A 13,230-nucleotide genomic window follows, 5' to 3' on the forward strand; every position below is an offset into this window, starting at 1 on the left:
GGGGGTCAACAGGAGACCCTGGACCCAAGTTTCGTGCTACTTGGCACTCGTCAGCAGGGTGTACCTGTAATCTTAAGGGAACTGGTGCTCCCTGACGGATTCGATCTCATGTCACTCAGCTTCATAGTCAGAGACCTTACCACTGAGCTATCCTGGCCGCGACAGACCTCCTGTAGGACTAAGATGTAATCACAATTGATTGATCACTGTGTGGTGATCAATGTCAAGTCCTTCTTAGTGCAGATCGAATGCTATCGATCAAGTTGCAATGTGACCACTAGTCTAGGTGACTCGACACTGCGTGCACTATTTTGATATAAGATAATTTAGTTTCATTTCGTTTACATGTAAGTTCAATAAAACTTTATGAAATAATAATATTAAATAATGTTGATTAGAATAAATCTTAAAGCACTTTTAATGAATTTCTATCATGTGTTGACTGAATCACTTATAATATTGACACATAATGGTAGGTGAATTCTAGAAGAAAAAGAAGAAGAATGAGATTGTTATGTTTTTAATCAATTATCAACCATTTTATGGATTTCTATGTTTATATGTATCCGTAAAAAAGATCAAAGGTGTTTAAATTGAATTCACATCACTATGGATCAAGAAACAGAGAAAAAAAAAGTTTATTTGAACAGAATAAGTTAGCTAAATAAGTTGAGTCCCACAATAGGACGAAATGGCCGTCCAGTGCTTTCAGATTTTCCCTGGTGGTCTAGCTTCAATTGACTTACGCTTTCAACTATGAAAATAAGTTCCTTACAAAATATTGGTATACTAGGATCTACAAATAAATAAAGTGAAGTTATACAATTTTAATTTCAGATTACTTAAACGACAACAGTTTTATCTTCTTCAAAATTAATGTGATCATTTTAGTTTTATATAAAGTATTCAACTATTCTATTCACTTTTTAATATATAGTACTGATTTCATTATCAGTGGAGATAACTAACTATAAATTAAAATTAAGATTTAAAAGTACCATTTCAGTCCTTTTGGTCACTTTAAATGAAACAATATCTAACTGAATGCTTCAAACTACTTATGCATTGTTCTTGGATATGTCGTCAGTTTATCACTGAAATTGTATTTCATTCTATATTTGTCTACCTTTTTTTTCAAATTTTGCTCGAACAGCCTAATAACATCATCTGTAAGTATGTGTTGGATAGTTGAAATCAAATTCAAATTATACATCATATCTGATCGTTGTACTTCGCAGTGTTTCATATCTTGTTCAGTATAATTATGTTTATCATTATTTACCAATTAGAGTTAACACCGTTGGGTGCCGGCTCAGTGGTCTATCGGTTAAGTGTTCTAGCGCGAGACTGGTAGGTCCTGGGTTCGGATCTCGCAAGGCGGGGTCGTGGATGAGCATTGGTGGTCTAACTTCAGTTGACTCATGATTTCAACTATGAAAATACTGAAATCTCCAATACATTTAGAGAACTAATTAACATAAATCATCAATGATAGAAAAAACTTCACGAAAAGTGATCATACAATATACAACTAATAGAGATCAATAAATTATAGGTTCTCAACTTTATTGTTTAATTAGATACTATTTATGGTGCTCTCTCTCTCTCTATATATATATGAAAGTGTTCCAGGCTTGATTCATTATTCAACTCATTTATTGCCAAAATGTTTGACACAATTATATACACATTAAAAGAAATTGAGTTCGTATTTCTAAATTGAAAAATGAATATTTGATTAATGAATTGAAATTGTCATATATATGAATAAAACCCAAGAAAATGATGCTCTCAATTTTCGTGAGTATAGGTTTCATTGTTTTCAGTGTAATTACTACGGATCTAAAGAATATATTTGTGAAATATGCTTAAGGATATATGAATGTTTTTTTTCATTTCGGAAAGATTACCATCTACGAATAAATACAAGACTTTGGTTTAGTTTTTATATATTTACGAGTGTTAGTTAATTTAGTGAAGGTTACTGATATATACTTCAATGTTAGGTGGTAGATTGCTGGAAATCCTGAAACTAGGTTTTCGAGCTAGTTGATATTTATTAGAAATGAGTATCTGAAATTTACGACAAAGAGTTGAACCAGTATTACACATGTTCTCAGTCTGAGACATTGCCAAAAGGTTATTGAGGAGGCAACTGTATAACTCAGATCTTTGAGTAGCAACCAACAACATGTTTTCTAAGCAAAGATGGATAGTGGCTAGCAGTGGAATCCAGGACTCGCGTTCCGTCCTATTTGGGACTCGTTAGCTGGATATACCTGCATTTCAGAGTTGATGTTCACTCTGGGACTCGAACTCAGTACCGTTCGCTTCAAACTCCATCACGTTATCCACTCAGCTACTGAGTCATGATAGCCACTTGCTTGTACATTGTGAATTAAGGCTATATCGAGGCAATATGCACAGTATCCACATATGGCCAATAAGAGACTGACTAATTGCAGTCCTAAACATCAATGGGAAGATTCAAACAAACAATACCAACTACATTTTCTTTATAGATTTTAAGTTTCAATAATGTTTTAACAACCGATTATATATTTTCTATTTGCCTTTTTCCGCTTACAAAAATCGACCAGTACTTGTGTATCATTTTGTTTCTGTGTTCATGTTTAATGTTTTGTTGTTTTTTTATTCTGATTTTACAATACTACTACTAGTGATTAATCATCATATCTAATGACAATTTAGTTTCTGTCTCTCATTATGAATAACATAATAGGTCTCTAACAACTTAATATAAATAATCTCTGTACTAAAATATATCTCAAACTTTAGTTATATAGCTTCAAGTATGAAAGAGTTGAAAAAGATTCTATTAACTGAACTGTTGATTTTCATTTCAATATCCAATTATTGAATAATGTTTCTGGTTAGCGTTTTTTTAGAGAGTTACTTTTCCACTGGATGGAGTCGCTAACTCCATGCCCAACCCTCCTCCTTTATCCGGACGTGGGACCGGCAGTAGCCCTCGGAGGAGCTACAGCTGGAGTTATCGAATTATTGAAATTGTTATATTTCGTAACTTTAATCAAAGCCTAGAAACTTCATTATACTTAATTTCTCTAATAAATGTAAGCAGACTTCAAACAGGTCATCCTTCAATTAAACAACGAATCATAATAAGCAAATTGATCGTTTTCACATTTGAAAACAGTCTTTGTGTTTAACACTGCCTTAAGCAATGGAGAGTGTTAACAAAACCATGTTCCCTTTTATTCAGAGTAGAAAGAATTAGGATTATATGAAATACATCAGCCATTTGCCTTTCTTGATGATTGGCAAAACCTTTCTGAATTATTTTTATTATCTATTTAGTGCTTGATAAAAATTTTATGCACTGATTTGCCGGTTTGATTTCTCCGAGATTATTTGGAGGTATTTTTGTACAGTTCCGGTTTTCTTTGGCACAAATGGAGATTTCACAAGACTCTTCAATGTAGAACGCGTCACAATCGGCACAACCTTATCTGAAAGATCTGATTCTATTTGAGTCTGAAGAGTGGTTTTATAAAAAGTTATAATTCTGTCTGGTTTTAAGTTACATTAGAATTCTTCTATATTACAGCAGTGATAAGGTTAGACAACGGTACCGATGCAAGATATTTAATTCCAATTATCGTATTAGTAAGTTTCTAATAAAACTTAGGAAAACTAATTGATCGCAGGTTGTATTTTATTTTAATTCTGCAAGACGATTATCAATATTTCGTCGTCGAGAGCAATCCTCATGAATGCCTCCGTAAAGTTATTCAATAAAGATAAATTACACAAATATGAATTTATTTATCGTACATTAATGAGGTGAAATTTTTAAAGCTATTACATGCGTTATAGCTTTACAGAAAATTGTATTAATAACTATAGTGGAGAATTTCATCATTGACGGGAAACTTTTATGGGTTCCATGATCCAAGTGAAGAAAAGTGTTACGAAGGCTGACGGTATGTAGTCACAACAATAAATAAAGCGAATGTTATTTGTTTATGTAAATACTCGAAAACATTATAAGACGATACATTACACTTTATTTCAAAATATTATTAGTATTCAACTGGTTATTGAATATTAATAAGTAGTATAAGTTAATACACAAAAAGAGTTGGTTGAGATAACAATCAAGACAGTGTAATTGGACTTAACAGTACTACTGCAATCAAATTATACATCCTGTAAAAGTTGGTCGCCACAATGTTCTCATGTTGGCAAAAATGTCAAAACAAGATCATTTTGAGAAATGGTTGTCCAGTTTCAAGTATACTTCAATACAATATCTTATTGTTCTGGACATAAAATTCAAAAGAGCTTTATCAGTTTGTTTAAGAAACTGAATAAATAATTATTTATGAATCATGTAACTAGGAGTCTTGACAGTTTTTCAAGAACAGGAATTGGATTGCAATGATTCTTTCCAGTTAAGATTTACGATAATACTTTATCATCATTATTTGAGCACATTGAACCTTTTGCGAAGTGACAATATTATCTTCATATGATAAAATATGTTTTCTTTTCTTTAATTTGTAAGATTAACTGCCGCGAATATTAAAGAGATATTCAATTCCATGAAATGCTTTTCTATGAGAGATCTTCGTTTTTATTCACTCTTAAAATCTGTTTTGTAATTATAACAACCTTATATAATAAATAATCAGAGATAGTTGGCGGTTAACATTTGAATCCAGGACGTGCGTTTTATCCTATTTGGGGCTCGTCAGCTGTATGTACCCGTGAGTTCAAAACAGGACGAAATGTGCGTACTAAATTCCTTTACTCACCAATATCCATCTCTGTTTACAATACTTGTGACAATGCCATATCGAAGCAATCCGTACAGGATGAACAGATGCCAATAAAAGACTGATCAATTACAGTCCTAAATAACAATGAAGAAATTCAAACAACCAATGGTAAAATGAGTGATATAATAAATATCTGAAAAAAGGCTTTGATAAAAAATTATCTAGGCCCAATGTTATCATACAGCAGTAAATATATGTCAGAAATTTAATCATGTATATATATACTAACAATTGTAATTTCAAATCGTATTCAACTGATGCGAAACCGTAAAACAGTATGATGATTTCCTTTTAGTCTCCAATCAATTTTGTTCGTGCTTTGCTGATATTTATCAAAAGATATGGTTGCATGGAATCATTCAATTACATACATTTGTAGAATCTATCTAATAGTGTTCATAACTTATTAAATAGTTGATAAATTTTTTTTTAGTAAATCATTATACTACTTTCCATTAATTGATTCATTCAGTTACTGTGGAGTTTACTGAAAACAAAACTCATTATTGAATTAATATACATATGTAAGTCTTGTATTTATCTTAATTGGTGTATTTCGTTTCTTCAATATATTTGTTGAAAGTTTGTAAGGAGATATATATATATATATTCAGTTTGTTTCCAAGATAAAATAGATTAACTCAACAAAGTGTTCCTTTTTTCGGTGAATTCAATTTCGAACATTTTCAAACGCAAATATAATATATTTATTTTATAAAGTGATAGTCAGTAGTTAATTTGTTAATCATGAAAAAAATAACACTAATAATGATAATAATAATAGATTTTCATAGTTGATATCATGAGTCAGTTGAAGCCAGACCACCAAAAAAAACCTGGAATCATCGTTCAGTGGCGATAGTGAGTGAATCTTATTCTCATATCTCAGATCCACTTAAAAATATGTACAATCTGTTATCTGAACACAATTTTCGATACACACTACATCAAATAATTACTTTCAATATTGTTGACATTACTGGATGACCTGCTCAGTATACAGTTACCTGAGGATCATGTTTCTATTTATATTCAATAATTTGGATATTTGATTATATTTCTTTGAAATAAGCTTCGACCAGATTGCCAGGCAAAACGTTAGATTTACTTCGAATTCATCCACGGAGATTTCACATCTACATTCTTTCTCCTTAATGTCTAACATTAACTTGGCGCCTAAATATTGTGAAACTATTCGATCAAATTTAGACGAAGATTCTTATATATATTCTTATAGTCTTTTTCTCTTGACAATTGTTTAATTAGTGATAATCGCCCACACATTTTAAATATTTCAGTCTTGTAAATTCAAATAATTTCATTTAGTGTATTTACATAAAAAAATCACACAAATTACATGGATATTTTTATTTGCCTATCTACTTTCTAGGGGGCCTGCTTGAATATCTGGGTTACCTGTTCCTACCATTTAGATATTTCAACAAGTTATCTATTTTTTGTTTGTTTTAACAGATCATTATGTCAATCAGTTGCACAACATTTTCAAGTGCGTTTGTGAAAAGTCCACAACCTTTCGCTGTACAGGTTACAAAAGAGCCCAATCAGAGAAATCATAGTCTATAGCAGTATACATTGAAAAGAATGTACATTATTGAGATGTCGATTCCTAAACTACAAACATTTAATTGGTGATCATTCAATACTTATCGTCAAGACCGATCAAGAAATAAGGAATATTTTTTAATAGTTGAGATCATGAATCAATTCAAGCTAGACCACCATGGAAAACCCCAAGCACTGGACGGCCGTTTCGTCCTATTGTGGGACATTAACAACATTGGATGATGGCTCAGTGGTCTAGAGGTTAAGCGCTCGCTCTTAAAACTGATAGGTCCTGGGTTCGAATCTCGCGAGGAGGAATTGTGGATGTGCATTGCTGAGGAGTCCCACAATAGGATGAAACGACCGTTCAGTGATTCTAGGTTTTCTATGGTGGTCTATCTTCAATTGACTCATGATCTCAACTATATAAAAAGAATCTACTAAAATCTTCACAAAACCCCCTTCTGATAATTAAACAATATTGTTAATTGTAGAAGTAGGAGCAGAAAATAGTTTGATATTAAAAGAATAAAACAAAATAAATTGAAGGAAGAAATGATTGATAATTGAATTTCTCAAGTTTGACTTTAATCAAATACAAATAAAAATGTACCGTCAAAATTTAGTTTATTATTTCTTTGTTTAATAACATTGATACGTCGTTATTCTGATTGATGCTATTGATTTCAAAGGAAACAAAATGTTTATACACAATAATGAAAGATGAAGGAAATTCATTTCTGGACAATTGTTTCGTCTTAGGTATTGAACTACTCAATAGTGTGTATCCACAACCACACTATCATGAGTCGAATCCAGGCTTTTCAGTCTTGTAATCAAACTTTTAACCTTTAGACCATTAAGCCAGGATCTGATTATGTACAAGTTTGAATCAAGTCAATACAAGACACTCAAAGACCATCTTCCAGATCCCAGATCATTGGTCTAGAAGTTAGGGATTCATTAAGGAGACTGGAATGTGTGAGTTCGATAGCGGATTGTGGGGGTCGTTGATGCACAAATCCAAGGAGAACTGCATCAGGATGAAAAAGTGTCCAGTGGTCTACAATTTTATATAGTTACCTTACTTATAAAACCCAACAATCTCCGAAAGTTCTATACTGAAAATAATTATTTGTTGATTTCATAGAAAAAATGTTTTCTGACTGCTTTTTTCTTATTCTCAGACACATATTTGTTGAACTGTGATATTTTTTGTGAGAGATGAACGAATACATAATAAAAGTATAGCTATCAAAACTATTCATTCGTGCATTTACTAAATAATTGACTTGTGATATTTCTGGATGCTAATAATTATAAGCCCTTATTTAAAATAATAGTTGTTAATTTATCTTTCGCCTTTCATAAATTATAGCTAATCAGTTATGTATATATCAATGCGTAGATCGTGGAGATTGTCGAACACCACTGAGATTAAGAATCTATTTGAGTTAGATGAACATTGAATAGTAGTAAGTGTGGGACAGAGCTGTCATCCAAGTATGAGACTTATCGTCAATAAGCATTCATCACCTCACCGCGAATGGAACTCAGACGATTAGTCACAAGCAACCGTGGGAGACGATCGAACAGTATAGCGACTTAACTGAAGTTCAACATGTAAACTACTGAATGATGACTCACAGGTCCAAAGTTTAAGATTTGAAGCAACTGGTTTCGATCCCCTGTAAGTTTGTTGATGCCTATTCCCGGCAGGTCTCATACTAGGACGGAACAGCTATCCAGTATTTCCTGGTATTCAATGGTTATCTAACTCAGGTCTGTTTATGGTTTTAGTTGTGGACCTGTTACTTAGTTTTCAAATACAAACATACTTGTTATGAACGGATTGCTATTTTTTTATTTATTATTCACTGTAGTTTTTCATTTCATGTATATAAACTTGTGAGTTTTTGAGTTAAAATATCAGAAAACTCAATTGCCATTTTTTCTTCCTTCCATATTGAGGACCGAGTACAGAAGTAATCTGTGTTCGCCAATGGGCTGTAGCATACATCTTAGCTATGTTTTAAGCACTTTTGGGTAAAATATTTTGGAAAATCTATTTGTTAGGTATGTGGAAACAATATTTACATGATTTCAACATCAACTTTTCAAATACTAGGTTCATGTTACATATACTACTCAAACAATACAGCGCTTAAATGAAAATACTCATTAGCTAAACTACTAGCATGCTACTTTGTAGACAAGCCTAGTGACATTGAATCAACTTCAATATGTAGAAAAGTTTGATTTTATACAGAATAGATAGAAAGTAAACATTTGTCTTCTGAAATGTAATTATAGGCGCTCCTGCTTTATTTCAAATCTCTTCAACAAATCTATTAGCTGACTTTAAAATGTAACTTAAAGTTACTGATGTATTGTTATTTAAGTTTTATACCAGGCTGTAAGAAGAGGTCTTTCTATGAGAACAAATGCATAAAACGTCTAATTATTGTGAGTTGTTAACAAGCAACCCTCAAATATTTAATCCCTATCAAAAGAGAATAGAATCTCATTCACTTTTATGTAACTGTCTAAGAAATATGTTATATCCCGAAGCGATTTATGAATGATAAGTATTCAAGACTGCTCGTGTATCATTGCTCTGATCGATAATTCACTCCCCTATGATTGGAGTAGATCATCACGTTATAAATTAACTGGGCATCCAAACAGGCATAATCAATATAACCAAATGTTTATTTAATATTTAATGCTATAGCTTGGATAAAACTTTTTATGGGTACACAAAAAAATCTTTACCATAGTTGCTGAAATGATAAATGTATGGTAATGAAGGTAGGTAACAAAAACATTTCAAAACTGTGTTTCTGAAGTCTTTTACTTCAATGTCAATATCGAAAATATGCATCTATTAGGTAAATTTTGAAAGTACTTGTATCAAGAGAGTATTAACGTCAATCGATTCCACTTTGTATTTTGTAGAAGACTTGTGTGAGTATACCGTTTGTTTTCTTTTACATTTTAGCAACCATCCTGCAATCAATTTCGATTATGGTTAATTTTGTTTAAGCCTTTTTAATTAACTTACTTAACAGACATCGTCATTTGGATAGTAACAGTTAGCGTATTTTTTGTACTGTTATGACCACTAGAGCACATGGCATTCCAGAGAAAATGTTGATTGTTTAAGTATCATTCGATGACTCATACTCCTCCGCATATATATGTATGCACTCGAATCCTATAATCAGCTTTTGTTTTGTTTTACTGTACCCTTATAAAATTTGACTATAAATTGCCTATGTAATCGCTTGCTACTCGCTCACTCGCTGATATTCGCTCAGGTGCTGGTAGCTCTCTGGCTTGAGTTATTTGACAATAAACTGTCGTTGCTGCTTCTCTTTGCCCTCTGATTTTATGCACCGCTAAGATTGGAATTACAACGGTTATCAAGGTGAACGATTAACGAAGCACGGCACTACGACATAAATTAATTTATCTCGATTGAAATTTTTCGATCGAAATCTTATCTGAAATTAAACAATACATCAGTCCCAATGAGCCCCCAAATGCCCTGGTACGGCCGAAAGTGGGGAGATTCCGCCCTCCCTCTCGAAATGCTCTCATATGGCCACGCGAATATATAGCCTCTGCCAGGCAAGTCCTACTCACTGCCTTCTCTTGGCGGAGGTGTTGTTCACGGAATTGAGAGAACGAAAGCAAATATCCGGCGCTTTAACCGGGTTAGTGGACACGGAAAGTCGACCTAGGGGAGTTGGAAAACTCTGATTCCAAACCAATGGTGCACATGGGCTCAAGTATACTGAGGGAACAAATGGCGTATGAACTAATCGTTGGTCACCGGTTCCCATGGGACTGCATCTTCTCATGATGCTCCACTGCCTTATGGATCAGATCTTTCGGTCAAAGGCTCCGGGTGTGGCCCCCTCAGAAAACCACCTGTTTCGGTTTAAGCACCTGGGCAGTATCACAGCCCTCACACAAATCAAATAAGATTTGTATGGCACAAATGTATTTGGTGCCCCTTTGTACCAATATTTATGTGTTCAAATAAAATAAAATAAAAAAATGGAATGATTCGTAGTAAAAGTTTTTCGTTTAATAATTGTCCTGTTTTTTTAATATCGTTTCCATCAATTCATTCTACATATGATATTAAAAATGATTACAATCCAAATCAATTATTTCCGTTATTGCATTTGTGACTAAGTATTATTATTATTACTATTAATGTTACCAATACTATTATGTACATCTATTGATAACATTTACTTATAAAAGTGAACATTGGAAACTTTACATTCATATCTTGACAATGAATACTTTCAAAGTAATAACCATGTTTTCTAAAAAAAACAAACAATGGAAATAGACTTCAGATAATGATGAATGTTTCATCAGGTATAACTGACAATATTCAATGTGTAGTTAGTTTCTTATGTTAGTCAGTATATATATGCCCAAAAAGTTCTTTTTTGTAAAAATTCAGGTGAACTACACTGTATCTGGCAGGATTTTTTTTTTGATTTAATTTTTCAGTAATTTTTTTCCCAGTAGCTTGGCGCCTAATATTTGTAAGACATTAGGTTACTGGGTAATTATTTTTATTACAGAATATCATATGCGCAGATTAGATAAACATTTAAGTGATGTAACAAATTTCATCAGAACTATATGATGTATTAGCTTAGTTTATAAAGGTCAAATTAGACCAATTAGAATATAAGAAATAACAAAGATAATGAAGAAAAATGATCTAAATAACACTACAATAGATATGTAGATGGCGTCGAGTTTTGATGGACTATGATCACCACTACAATGAGATTATGCGCCCAAAAAACGACTTGGTTCTTTTGATAACTCGCAAACCAGAAGACTGCAACTGGTCTAGATAGGGTATATTTATTGGCAATCTCGTGGTATCGAATGAATACAAATACGTACCAAAGATTACAGGCAATAAGAGTGGAGCGTAAGAAAGTTCGAACCAACAAGATAGAGAGAGGAACGAGAAGTGACTTTGATACAGTTAAACAAGTACAGTAAAACAATCGCTGGTACAATTTGTTATAATAATAATTGTTTCTATTATACCAATCGCGTTCTTGTCGAAAAAAGCAGGTCACTACAGATATTAATTCAATATTATCAGGATTGGTTTGGAGTAAGTACAAACTATATTTATACATATAGCAGGTGGAAGTCAAACATACATAAGAGCTAAGGTTTCATTAAACTTAAGCAACTCTTATACAGAAACTAAAAAAGTCTGAGATGAGATCAATTTTATGATTAATTTCAACTAGATGCTTAGTAATGTAAGATGATAAATCGAATGAACTTGTAAATCACGATTAATGATTCATGTATATATGTGTTCAGACGTATTTCAGATATTTACATAATATCAGAAGGGGGTTTTGTGAAGATTTTAGTAATTTTATATAGTTGAGGTCATGAGTCAATTGAAGATAGACCACCATGGAAAACCTGGGAGCACTGGATGGCCGTTTCGTCCTATTGTGGGACTCCTCAGCAGTGCACATCCACGATCCCGCCTCACGAGATTCGAACCCACAACAGGACGAAACAGCCGTCCAGTGCTTCCAGGTTTTCCATGGAGGTCTATCCCCAATTGACTCATGATCTCAACTATATAAAATTTACATAATAAACAAAGTCCTATTTTTAAGTGCTCTGATAAAGAATGGTCATTTGCTTCTTGGACATACTACCATTAATGTTATGAAGAAAACAAATCTATAATTCAGGGATTAGTTGTATTTCTTGGTTAAGTTGGTTAATTTATTGATTTTACAATATATATACACACAATAGATTATTGATTAACTATTAGCCAAATTCATTTAAATTTATTGATTAACCAGACTTTTAAAATAATACATCATCATTATTATTATGGATATCACTTCATTAATGGTTGGTCAATAAATTAACCTTCTTCTATAGTTTTATTTCCTTCTTTATGTCGGTATAATAGTCTTGTTCTATTGTAACAAGTCGCGGTTATCAGTTTCTCGGATGTCATAGTAAATAATCATGTCGGTAGCAGTAATTAATGACAGATATTGTTACTATCACTAAACAAAATATACATGAAAATATAAGTAAGTCTTTTATTCTATAATATAATTAAATGCAAAGGATTCAACTTGAGACAGATTTAAATGTGAATTCTGTTTTGTGACGTGTAAAATTTCATTCCCACAGTTTTAATTTTTATACTATTTTGATATAATAAAGTAATCTTTCTATTTACCTCAATGTAAAAAAATATATGTGTATTCCCTAAGTTTAAGTTTGTATCTTAATAAATTTTTAATTAAAGCTAATGTAGCAAGTAAAGATGGATAGTAGCCGGCAATGGAATCCAGTACACGTGTTTCGTCCCATTTGGGACTCGTCAACTGAATGTACCTGCATTTCAGAGTTGATGTTCACCCTGGGACTCGAACCCAGTACCTTTCGCTTCAAACACCATCGCGTTATCCACTCAGCTACATATGCAAACTAGAGACTGACCAGTTGCAGTCCTAAACATCAATGGGAAGATTCAAACAAACGGTACTAAGTGAATTTAATGTAGTAAGTTTTCTTATTAAAAACATTTCATATATTTAGTAAAACAAACATTTACAGATTCATAAATTCATGTTATAATATATGTATATAAATATGATTGTACAGCATTGAAAATGAACTCATCGTAAAAGATTTTATAGCTAAACTGATACTATAGTGAGTTAGATGGGAAAAAGAACACTGTAAATCTTTCAACATTGTACGAGAGATCTGCATAATTCTATGTATGCATATATATCTA

The 13,230-nt window shown here is 32.4% G+C and overlaps 1 non-coding gene across 1 annotated transcript; it reads right to left on the reverse strand.

Annotated features, from left to right (window-relative positions):
• Positions 1-12,841: 12,841 nt before the first annotated feature.
• Smp_tRNA_02095_Pseudo_TTG.1.1 lies at positions 12,842-12,913 on the reverse strand. The gene has a single exon. It is a non-coding gene (tRNA).
• Positions 12,914-13,230: the final 317 nt, after the last annotated feature.

This window comes from Schistosoma mansoni, chromosome 1, assembly GCF_000237925.1.
Source record: "Schistosoma mansoni strain Puerto Rico chromosome 1, complete genome".
In the NCBI taxonomy this organism is placed as follows: Eukaryota; Metazoa; Platyhelminthes; class Trematoda; order Strigeidida; family Schistosomatidae; genus Schistosoma; species Schistosoma mansoni.